Source organism: Corvus kubaryi, unplaced genomic scaffold, assembly GCF_017639235.1.
Source record: "Corvus kubaryi isolate FWS band 111438036 unplaced genomic scaffold, C.kubaryi_AGA036_p1.0 37354, whole genome shotgun sequence".
In the NCBI taxonomy this organism is placed as follows: Eukaryota; Metazoa; Chordata; class Aves; order Passeriformes; family Corvidae; genus Corvus; species Corvus kubaryi.
This window is the reverse complement of record NW_024581116.1, coordinates 870,282-882,586: the sequence shown is the minus strand read 5'-3', so window position 1 is coordinate 882,586 and position 12,305 is coordinate 870,282. Positions and strand designations below refer to the sequence as shown.

At 48.4% G+C, this 12,305-nt stretch overlaps 1 long non-coding RNA gene across 1 annotated transcript in view; it reads right to left on the bottom strand.

The window, feature by feature from the left end:
• Nucleotides 1–11,728: 11,728 nt before the first annotated feature.
• The window catches only part of LOC121666924, a 1,329-nt gene continuing 752 nt past the window's right edge, over nucleotides 11,729–12,305 (bottom strand). The window contains exon 2 of the long non-coding RNA XR_006016842.1: nucleotides 11,729–12,030. This is a non-coding gene — a long non-coding RNA (uncharacterized LOC121666924). The remainder of the gene's footprint in view (nucleotides 12,031–12,305) is intronic.

Genomic DNA, 12,305 nt, shown 5'->3' with positions numbered 1-12,305 from the left:
CATTGCAATTCCCTGCCCTCATTTCTAGAGGGCTGGTAACTCATTAATATCCTGTGGTCTCAATAGATAAGTGGTTTGGGGAAAGGGAAGGCTGTTTTGTTTGGGATACCTTCTGATTCCCACCCTTTAAGCCATGCTGTTTGCTGCTGGAGTGATCTGTGGCTCTGCTGGGCATCGTCTCTGAGTGACTTCAGGATGCCTTTCACCTGTTGCACACTCTTTTCCTGGAGAGATTGCCAATCCACAGAAACATGACAAAATCGGGATTCATTGCCAAAGTCTGGTCAGAGCCCACAGAGATGTACATTCATCTTCCTCCCTACCCTGCCCTCTTCTACCCCACTTCCTCTGTAGCCAGAAAAAAGGGTCTGAGATAGCAAAGATTTTCCCCATTTTCCCTTTTTTTTCCTTTAGTAGATGTTGAGCTCATTCCTCACTTCACTGGGAGCCTCAACATTGAGAAAGGTCGTTCCAGATCCTCTTCCAGACCCCATCTCTTTGTACTGTGCTCATCGCTGTAGTGGTAGATAAAAAACATGAGTTAATTCACCCTGTCAGGTGTCTGAGAAGTGGTTGAATGCAATATTGACCAAATTAGGAATCGATCCAATCCCTTGTGATGTCCTTTACTATGCCAATGATGGTATCAAAGCACTTTACAACCATCTGGGATCCCTCAGACAATTTTGCATGAGGCCCTGTTTTGGAGCTAATGGGATTTGCAATGGCTCAGTGCCCCATCCTTGCAGACAAAATTTAAACTAATTTTCCCTTTAACATGGAAAAGCTTTGGGCATTTGTGCTGCAGCAAACAGCTGGAAGAGGCTTAAGCATTTTTTGGAGAGCTTGGACTTTGCAAACCACAGTAGAACTGCAAACTTCATTTAGCGACTGTTTTTTACCAGATTGTATCCTTTTTTTGCTTCCCCTGGGGAAATATAAACATTGCTGAATAAATGCCCAACTAACGCCAGGATAAGTTTGACCATACCTCAGCTGCATACTCGTGTAAAGCTCTTAAGGACACAGCTCATTTTCTCAAAAACTTGCAGGGAGAATAAAACAGAGAGGTTGAAAACAAAATGCCTTAAATTGTATGGAGAAAAAGTATGTGTGTAGTGTTGTGTTGGGTTTGTGAAGATGTATGCAGACATGTTTAAATAAACAATATTCCAAATTAAATAATTCCTGTGGTTTTCATTTCTAGAATCCATCTCTTAAACTCACAGCCAGAGATAGGATTCATTTCACTCAAGTGAAGAACCGGGTTCAGCTCCAGAGGCAAACACTTAACTCTGGGTGTCTGAGGAATAGGGATCTTTGGGAGGAGTGGGTGGAGAGCTGGATCTCAGCTGAGATGTTCCCACAAAGGCTGACAGTGCCTCCAGGGAGATCCTCCAGAGACAACAGCACCATCCTCAAGACAGAAAAGTTAAAATCTAGGCCTTCCTCAGAAGAAGGACAACCCTATCTGTGAGCATCATGGAATCCCAGAATGGTATGTATTGGAAGGGTTCAAAATCATCTGGTTCCAAACCCCTGCCATGGGCAGGGACATCTTCCACTGCACCAGATTGCTCCAAGCCCCATCCAGCCTGGCCTTGGACACTTCCAGGGATCCAGGGGCAGCCACAGCTTCTCTGGGCACCCTGGGCCAGGGCCTCCCCACCCTCCCAGGGAAGGATTTCTGCCCAATATCTAACCTAAATCTCCCCTCTTTCAATTTTTACACATAAAGACCATCAAGTCCAACTGTTAACCCAGCACTGCCAAACCCACCACTAAACCCTGTCCCCAAGTTCTACATCACATGTAGAACCATTTTAATTTCATAATCAGCTTTGTGACACATCAATTCATGCAGGATTCCAAAAAGAACTGAACCTGGTAGCCACGGCTCTGACCTTGACGTGAGGCATGGACTGGAAGTGGTACATGCTGAGTGAACTCTAAATTTTCCTGGTGAAATGTCTCCCTCTGAGACACCCTCCAGACTCCAGTAACCAGCAGGGAGAGAGGGACAAAGACTGAATCACCTGCTACAGGCAGCTACCTTAGGAGGAGGGGGACTACATTCCCAGCAGGCACATTTCTCCCTGCAGAACACACAGGGAGCCTAGACAACTTCCTCAGAGGAAAATCACAGAACCCCAAAATTATTAGGTTGTAAAAGACCTCCAAGACCATCAAGTCCAACTGGTGGCTGATCCCCACCTTGTCATCCAGACCAGAGCTCTGAGTGCCACGTGCAATCATTCCTTGGATACCTCCAGGAGTGGGGACCCCATCACCTCCCTGGGCAGCCCCTTCCAAAATGTCTCATATGGGAAGAGCTGATTCCAATGTAGCTACCCTGAAACACCTTACATTGATGACTTTCAGGCTGTCAGGAAACAGCTCAAGCCAGTCATCCCATGGAAGTTTTAAAAGTGTTTTTTTTGTCCCCAAGATCACAAAGGGAATGGCTTCAAACTGAAAGAGTTTAGGTTGGATATTAGGAAGAAATTCTTCCCTGTGAGGATGTGCCCCTGGCACAGGTTGCCCAAAGAAGCTGTGGCTGCCCCATCCAAAGGCAGAAAGTGTCCAAAGCCAGGCTGGATGGAGCTTGGAGCACCCTGGGACAGTGGAAGGTGTCCTGCCCATGGCAGGGGTGGGAATGGGATGATCTTTAATGTCCCTTCCAACCCAAATTATTCTGGGATTCCATGATTGCCCTTCTGTGCTATTGCTGACAGCCACCGATGGAACTTAAAAGGTTAGGGAAAGGATAAACACTGCCCAGGATTTCTCCTGCAGCTGCTGACTTTGATTACTTTAAAGCTGCTTACACAGTCAACGTCACACCCTACTCGTGTTGAATCAATCAGTTCCTCACCTGCAGAACTGGCAAGGAGAAAGTAATTAAAAGGAACACAAAAATGCAGTTGTCAAACCATGAAAACTGAAATCACTGGAGTTCCTGCCCAGGAAACCTGTCCCATTCATATCTGTGTGTGTCACCATCCGTGTCTGGGCAGTCACTCACATATACGCCAGTCATAGTCAGGGCAGAGTGAGCTCTGCTCACAGAAATCCCCACTCAGAGGGGCCAGGGAGCAGCCAGCAGGGATCCAGAGACAGATGTTGCTGAAGGAGGTGTCTCCTTCCTCCACCAATGGCCCGGAGCATCTGTGAAGGAAACAACCAGCTGAAAAGGATCCCTCGCAGTCACATCCCGCACACTTGCGTGGCTTCCAACGTTTGCATTTCCCCTTGGCTGCTGTGACTCAGGCGCCTGTTGGGTCTTGCAGCTTCCCTCTCCCTCTGACAGCACGGGAACGCGTGTTCCCAGCCAGCTCCAGGGCTGTCACGTTCATAAGGGCTGGGAAGATCACTCCTGTCACCACCTAGAAGGGATTACAGCTGCTGTCTTTCAGCAGGGCTGAGGAGGAGGAGGAGGGAGCAGAGGCGATGTGAGACTTGCACAGCTGTACTTCGTGTTTTCCTGGGCTCCTCTGCTTGGCTTTGGGGTGGTTGTTTTTGTTTCTTTACCAGCCAGACAAATTACTTCTTGATGTGCCTCGGTTTTGTTTGCCTGCCTGGTTTTGAAATGGGAACTGTCCAGTGAAAGATGAGGAGGAGCGTGGTGAAAATTCAAGTGCAAACCACGGAAACGAAGGAAATGTGCTTTCCAAAGCTGAGGTCTTTGCAGACGTGTGTGAGCAGACTCCTCTCACTACTGGAGAGCAATAATCCCCCTTTCCTGATGGCTGCTTGTTGACATAGTGCCATATTTAGCCCCAACCACTTGAAATCCCAGCTGCCTGACAGGAAAGGGTGGTTTGTGGTTATTTCTGAACCTCAGGCTCCTCCAGTAGGTTTTGCTCTGGAGGGCAGGGAGAGTTTCCAAACTGGCTGTGGATGTGCCCTGCAAGCTCCCTCTTTTCTTAATTGGAAGGTGGAGAACGTGCACTGCCGGGCTTGGTGGCTCCTTGGCAAAGCACAGGAATCGGTGCTCCTCTTGGATGGGATGGGAGCACTCAAATCCATGCACACATCAAGCTCCAGGCATTTGGGAGGTACAGTGTTTTGCTCCAAAAGTCTGACACCCCTTTCCTGGAGGTAAATCCATCAGTCCCACTGCTCCTCCAGAGAGGTGCTTCCTCATGGATGCAGGAGGAGTGACTGGGACATAGGATAAAGAATACACAAAATTGGTTTAAACTGTGACCAGGCATTACATCCTTGGCCACACTCAGTCCCTGCAGTTTGCCCTGATCCAGGTAGGATACCTTGAGTACCTGGAAGCCAAACAATTGGGAAAGGGTGTCTAAAGAAGGCTTGAAACAAACACAGGCTGCTTGGGGCTGTGGGATTTCTCTCCATCTCTTCTGTTGGAGCTGCCCTGCTTTTGGTGAAAAATTTTCCCAGAGTTGCAGGATATACTCAGCAGAGAGAGGGGCTCATTCTGCACTTCTGAATGGTGAATGACCACGTCTTTTATATCCCAAAAACATGCCAAGCACCAAGACATCTCCTGAGCTGTGTCCATCCAACACAGACTTTCTAGGAAATGACTCAACTGGGGATTCCCCAATTATTCCAGTTACTTTTTTGGTGTGGTCAGCTAGGTGTGTACACATCCTCTACATGCCAGGGAAAGAGAGCGATTATTTAGGGAGGAAATCCTGATATTCCAAACCTTGTGCTAAAGACAGAAGAAGAGGTATTTTCTGTGATCCTCTAGAAAATACTAAGGCTGGAGATGTTTATTTTCTCATGCCTCCAAACCACAGACCCCATCACCTTGTCATGCTCAAGGAGTGACCTCTGCAACCCCACGGCCGCTTCTAATTTTAACTCCCTGCCCTCTGATCCGAGCACCAGGGTTCGTGCAGCTCCAACAGGAAGCATCCCTGCTGACCTTTCTAATTCCAGGAGCTTGATGCTTGCTTATCCCTGCAATCCACAGGAAAACCCCTACCTAAGAGCCACCTGCATTGTTTGCAAGTATTCACATTTTGCTGCAGCTGAGAGGATCCAGCCCTGTTTGGAAAAGGATGTGTTTATTCTCAACCCTGTGGTGTGAAAGTGCGGCTGGAGTGTGAGGGTGGAAAGGTCAGGCTGTGACAGGCTGGTGGTTTTTTTTCTTCAGTAGAAAGGGCTTTGCTATTGCAGAGTCCTGGCCGACAGAGGTGACACGTATTAACCTTTCAGCTCTTGCATAAAGGATGGTGCTGGGGCTCATTTTCCAGTTTTAAAAGAGCTGAGCGAGGCTCTTTCAGGCCTGTGACAGAGAGGGAGTGGGCGTAGGAGCAAGGTCAGGACAATGCTTCCTAAGCGGATGGAAATGCTTCCCTGTGGTGCCTAATTAGTCTGTTCCAGCACAGAAATCCTCCCCCTGCACCAGTCCCGACCTGGGAGTTCTCCCTGGTCCCTGGGGCAGTCCAGCTTTAGGGCAGTGGCTACTTTGGCTCCTGTGCTGGCCCTCCTGATCCCCTTGCAGAGAAGGCCGTAGGACTGAGGCACATCAAACAAACACCATCCTTCCTGCTGCCATCCCAGAGCAGTGCCTCTCCTCTCCATCACAGCAACCCCAGCCACCCAAGGCTGATTCCATGTTAAGTTTCATGAATGGCATGGGTAAGTCTCTGCCACACACAAAAACCTCTTTGTTGTGCACTAAAACATTTGAAGAATGATTTGTTAGTTACTAAATATTCAAATTTATGTATTTCTTTTTCAAGCATCAATTTCTTCCCCAGTCATCCAGAGTAGGAACTTTACTGGAGTCCAAGGAACCAACTCCTGCTCTTGAGAATCTCAGTGAGCAGCAGGACTCACCCTCCTTAAGAAGTCAGGAGCAGGCAAGGAATGCAGCCAGGTTTGGCTCTCCCTCTGTCTGTCCTGGGCTGCAGTGCCTCCCTGGCTGCCCCTCCTTGCATCATACACCTGATTCATCAAACCTCAGGGAGGGCAGGCACAGCCCAGTGCTGCAATCCCTGCAGGAATTCACGGAGTCACGGAATGCTTTGGGTTGGGAGGAACCATCCAGTTCCACCCCCTGCCATGGGCAGGGACACCTTCCACTATCCCAGGTAGCTCCAAGCCCCGTCCAACCTGGCCTGCGACTGTTTCAGGGATGGAGCAGCCATGGCTGGATATCCAGGGTAGGATAATGCACCAAGTTGTCTTGAGGAAAGACAGGACCCTTCTGCTGTCTCACCTTGGGGGCTGCACCACCCTTGCTGACCCCATGCACCAGCTAAGGTGTATTTAGGGAGTTTTAAGTCCTTCCTTGATCTTTATGGTGACATCGGACATGTGTGGTTGGTTTGGGCTGCTAAACCCAGTCACATAATGGAGCAGAAAGGGAACAGAGATTTCACATTAAAATCTGCAATGATTTGAAGAATGAGGGGTTTCCTGTTAATAAAATTATCCCCGTGTTTCTGATAACCCAGATTATATTTTATGGCAGAAGCCTTGATCTCTTCCTCGGTCTCCCACCTCGTCCCAAACCTAAACTTGAGGACAAACACCCATGAGTCCTAGCATGCTGTATTTTACCTGGTTTCCCAAGAAACCTGGAGAGTAAAAATAGAACCATAGGATCATAGAATGGTTGGAAGGGGGCTTAAAGATCATCCAGGTCTGACCCCCTGCCATGGGCAGGGAATAGAAGGACACTAAGGAGTAACCTGAGGACAGACTCATAGTGCTTGTCCCAGAGGTGAAAAATGTTTCATTCAGACCTGGAACCATGTTGCACGCCTGAAAATCCCATCCCAAGAATAAAAATCTACATCAAGAGTGTAAAATTTTGGAAGTTACTAGTGTAGTAACTTAGTTTTCTGAGCAGTAATGTAGAAACTTAGTTTTCAGCCATGGGGATGCACTTAATAAATAAGAGAACTTAAGGAAGACCAAGCTAGTGAGGACTCTGGCAAAGTCACCCCACCACAGCAATGTGTGCTGGGAGGGAAGGAGAACTGAGGAGAAGAATGCACCTCTCACATGTGAGAGATATTTATTATCTCCCACGGCCGCTGCCCACACTGAACTGCAAGGATTTGATTACATCAGATGTCTCCTGAAGCTGTCAGCCAGTCCCAGCAAGGGACCACATCTAATCTCATCAGGTTTCACCTTCCTGTAACATCCCTGAGCAAGGAAAGAGGATTGTGCATCTCTGGCCGCACCCTGGATTCACATCACGTGTGGGAGGGCTCTGCTGGAGAGGAAGGACAGAAGATGGGAAAAAAATGAGCCCCCTGTCCCCCTCCCTTCTCTCACTTTCCTGTTTCTCCTCCCTATCTCTTCCTGTCTGGTGATCCTGGCAGACACTGACCTTTTCCCAGCAATATGACAGGAATCCAATGTCCCTCTTGGGCTCTGGGCTGCTCCCTGCCAGGGAAGGCACAAGGGGAGAACCCACAACCCACAGCCATGGAAGAAAAGGAGAGGAACAGAGCATCCACCCCCAAACAGGATTCTGGAAGCATGAGCAAGTACAGGAGTCTGAGTCTCTTTTCCAAATCAGGAGTGGTTTAATAACCCTGCTCTTGGTTTTTGCCATGTGGGAGCAGACCAGCTTGTGGAGAATGAAAAGGGTGGATTTGGATCAGTTGAATTAATAATCAAGAATTAGAATTCAGACCTATGCTAATTACATCTGCAGTTGGTGCTAAGATGGGACGACTTTTACAGTTTCCCAACCCTCAGGATCTCAAGAGACAATTCCATGAGCTGGATGTCTCTTATTAGTTTGTAGGCATGATCCATAGAGAGAGGAAGATCCATTTTGGTCTGGCATGAATATACAAACCTGGAGAGGAATTTGAAACAATACCACTGCCTAGAGGCTTGTATTTCTGCAGCCAACATATTCATAGGCCTTGATCATCATAGAATCATGGAATGGTTTGGGTTTCAAGGAACCTTAAATATCATCTTTTTCCATGAGCAGGGACACCTTCCACTATCCCAGGCTTTGTTTAACCTGGCCTGAAACACTTCCAGGGATGGGGCAGTCACAGCTTCTCTGGGCACCTCGAGCTTCTCACCACCCTCACAGGGAAGAATTTCTTCCCAATATCCCATCTAAGCCTCTGCTCAGTGTTCTCCGAGCAGGCTATGCCACACACAGTCAGCAAAAACAGACACAGAAATGTTTTCTCAAGTCCCACCAGTGTCTTTCTGTCAGGGTATAAGCAGGGAACTGAACTCTTGAGTGGTCTCAAGATGTCCCATCTGGAAGGTGTTTTTCTTGGCATTACTTATCCAAGGGGATAACATGGTCTTCCATGGCAATGTCCTGACTGCCGAAATATCCAATCCTTGCCACACACCATTGGATAGTTTAATGACAGAGAACCAGTGCAGAGTACCTATGGTTTAGTGCCCTTTCCTGTAACAGAGAAAATGTAGGTTCAAGCTCCACATGGAGCTATTTTAACAAGGGCATCCTGGCAGTGAGGAGAGAGGGTCCAACTGCTCAAAAGGCGAGAGGTTCCTTCCTCCTGCTGCTCAGATTTGTGCAAGGAGCAGGCTGGCACCTCCTGCATGCACCCTCTGGATCAATCCCCAAAGCTAAGCAGGTAGGGACATGCTGAGCTGGTGAATCCCAGCACGGTTTAGGGGTGAGTAAGCTCCTCGCTGATCATCACTGCTGAGACTCAGGCAGCTCCAAACATGTCCTGAAATTTTTATGTGGTGAGGACTGGACCGATGGGAATAAAGAGCAACTGGTGCATCCGGGGGTAGGTGGCAGCAAACTTTTCCTTGTGGGAATTAACTACTCTAAAGGTTTGCAGCACTGAAATCCCAGGAGAGATGGACAGCACAGAGCCTTTGTTAAACTCAGGGAATCCAGAACACCAATGTTTTGAAGAGTCAGACTCACTAATTGTCTTCCTGGGCACTGTCCTCTGCTCTATTGTGACATGGGGCAGGACCTGAGGGAACAGCTGGAGCTGTGTCAGGGGAGGGTTAGGTTGGATATCAGAAAAAGGTTTTTCCCCCAGAGGGTGCTGGGGCACTGAACAGCCTCCCCAGGGAATGGGCACAGCCCCAAGGCTGCCAGAGCTCCAGGAGTGTTTGGACAACGCTCTCAGGGATGCACAGGGTGGGATTGTTGGGGTGTCTGTGCAGGGCCAGGAGCTGGACTGGATGCTCCTAGTGGGTCCCTTCCAACTCAGGATATTCTGTGATTTTACAACTTTCCTGTGGCAATGAAACACTGGAGAGGAGGAGAAAAGAACCACTACAAAGACAATTGAAGTTTCATCTAAAGACTGAGGAATTGCCTCCCAGTTTGGGGAATGCTGGGTGAGGGTTGATGGGTGATGACCTGAAACTTCACCATGCCTTCCTGGAGACCCTGTCACCCTGATGGAGTCACCCATTCACAGGTGGACACAGCAAGGAAAGAGCAAAGCAATCCTCATCCTTACCAGCTGTAAGGGCATGTGTCACCTCAGGACTATACAAATCCCTGCAGTCCAGCTCCTTTGGCACCCATGCCAGCATTCCATCACTGCCTTGCATCCATGAATGTGTGCAGCCCTCCCACCTCCCTTCCCTTCTGGACTCTCCTCAGCCCCAGGAGCTGCACTGGAATGTACCAGAGACGAATGGATTTGGATTAAATTGGTGCCACATGTACAAGTGGCAGCTGTGTTGTTACGGACGTGGTGCACAGCAGACTCTTCTGAATGTTTGTCAAACTGATGGGGTGAATTTGCCTTCTGCATGTGGCAGCTCAGGTACCAGAGAGGATCTCAAGTGGTGCTCAATACCCGTGTAAGGACAAGCGAGTCACCCCTGCTCCCTGTAACCAGTGTTTAACAGGAAGTTCATGTGGGGACAGCTGCAGGTGCCCTCACTTCCCATGCCCACAAACTGGAGCTGTCTGTAAAGTGAGGTGAATCCTGCCCTGAGCATCAGGGAGAGAAGTCATAGAATGCCAGAATGATTTGGGTGGGAAGAGACCTTAAAAGCCATCTCACCCCACCCCCTGCCATGGGCAGGGATACCTTCCACCATCCCAGGTTGCTCCAAGCCCCATCCAACCTGGCCTGGAACATTTCCAGGGATGGGGCAGCCACAGCTTCTCTGAGCAGGCACTCACATAGTGAGTGAGGTACTCACAGAGGGAGAAATCTCACCCTTACTAAGTAGTGCATCCCAGTAGTGCATCCCAGAACACTGGCAGAGAATTGTATTTTTCCAGGAATGATATTACAGCTGCAGTAACTCCCAGATCTGGGGGAAAAAAAAAAAATCCAAGCATAACATATGATGTTCGGCCACTGGGGTGAGTTCCCTGTTGCTTTTATCTTTTCTAGGAAAAAGGTGATGCATTTCGATCTTCATCTTCAAGGTGCTGGAACCCAGCAAAACCCTGTCTCCATATTCACACTCTCTTCCTCTGTGAGACCTGTGTGGACAGCCTTCCCTCAATGCCTAAAGAGAGGAAAGTTAAAAGCCCACACCATGGGCCTGAGGAGAAATCAGGCAGCTGGACTGAGGCAACACTGGAATAATCCCTGTGATTATATATAATAGTCATATGGAGATATATCAACGATGGCAATCCCAAGAAGCCCAGAAACTTAAGAAGTCTTCAGTGAGACTTCTTAAAATATCGTGCAGGGGGAAATAACTTTAAGTTGCCAGAGGGCAGGGTTAGATGGGATATCGGGAAGGAATTGTTCCCTGTGAGGGTGGGGAGGCCCTGGCCCAGGGTGCCCAGAGAAGCTGTGGCTGCCCCATCCCTGGGGGTGACGAAGGCCAGGTTGGATGGGGCTTGGAGCAACCTGGGATGGTGGGAGGTGTCCCTGGCCATGGCAGGGGGTTGGAACTGGATGGTCTTGAAGGTTCCTTCAAACCCAAACCATTCCATGATTCTATGAGCTTGGAAGAACTCAGTACACCAAGCATGAACGAGTAACGGCAGATTGTATCCCAGCCCTTCAGAAATGAGAGCCAGACTGAGACAGTAAAATGGGTTAAGTGGATTACAGAAAAATTTTAAAAGATCAAAAAAGAGAGGGTGACAAGACAGCAAAATTGACATGGAGGGAAGTGCTCCACAACTACAGACAGCAGTGTAAATAGATCAGGAGTGCCAGAAATAAGTGAAACTACCACATCATCATCCAGTGCCTCTCTCTACCCTGAAAAATAGTTTCTGCCTGTCTTTTCTTGTCCAGGCAAGTTTTAAACCTCCTGAGGTTGGGTTTAAAGAGTAAGATGTGTGTTTTCTTGCCTTATTCATACCTGCAGATCTTCAGTGAACAGCAGAAATAAACACAGGTGGACAAAGCAGAGGAATACTGCAGCAGAAAAGATGGGAAGAATGAGCAGTGCAAAGGCAGGAAGCAGCAATGCCAAAAGGCAGCTGGGAATAGCTGGGGATCAGCTGTAAGAGGAAGGCTTCAGTTTGATATATGGTGCCAGAGACATTATTAATGATTTGCTGGTTTTTACCTTTAAAAACTTGGGGTGGATTATTTATTATGTCACCAGAGTGCTCATATGATCTATGAAAGGGACGATAATATGTATCTGTTCCTGGCATCTCAGATTCACTGCGTTTTTACAGCCTCTAATTAGGATTTAATTCTGCACTCCTGACACAGACGAAGAGTTTGTGGTGTACTTGAAGAAAAGACAAACACTTCCCCCCTTACTTAAAATATCCCATTTGACCATGAATGAACAGCTCTGCTGAGAGTCATCACAGCATTTTCACAGGCCAAAGGATTTATTTTCCTCTGAAAATAATGAATAACCCAGGGAAACCCAATTGGACTAGAAACACTGCTGAAGCCCTGGCTTTGGTGTGCTTCCATGAAGTTAGCCTGGAAAGCAGTGGGCATTAGCTGTGTTCTCAGTGGGAATCTCTGCAGTAGGGTTGGTGTTCTGCATTTGGGAGAAAATGCCTGTGATTTGGATCCAGAATCATCATTTGAGGCTGGGCAAAGGCAGGAGGAGCTGTATATCCAACTCAGCCAACTCAGCCTCGCTTGCCATGCACAGGCAGAACTGCGGATAACCCAGTTATTGGTGTACTCAGCACATCTTGGAATTTCCCCCTGGAAATCCTTTCCTTCCCTTTCCTTCCCTTTCCTTCCCTTTCCTTCCCTTCCCTTCCCTTTCCTTCCCTTTCCTTCCCTTTCCTTCCCTTCCCTTCCCTTCCCTTCCCTTCCCTTCCCTTCCCTTCCCTTTCCTTCCCTTCCCTTCCCTTCCCTTCCCTTCCCTTCCCTTCCCTTCCCTTCCCTTCCCTTCCCTTCCCTTCCCTTCCCTTCCCTTCCCTTCCC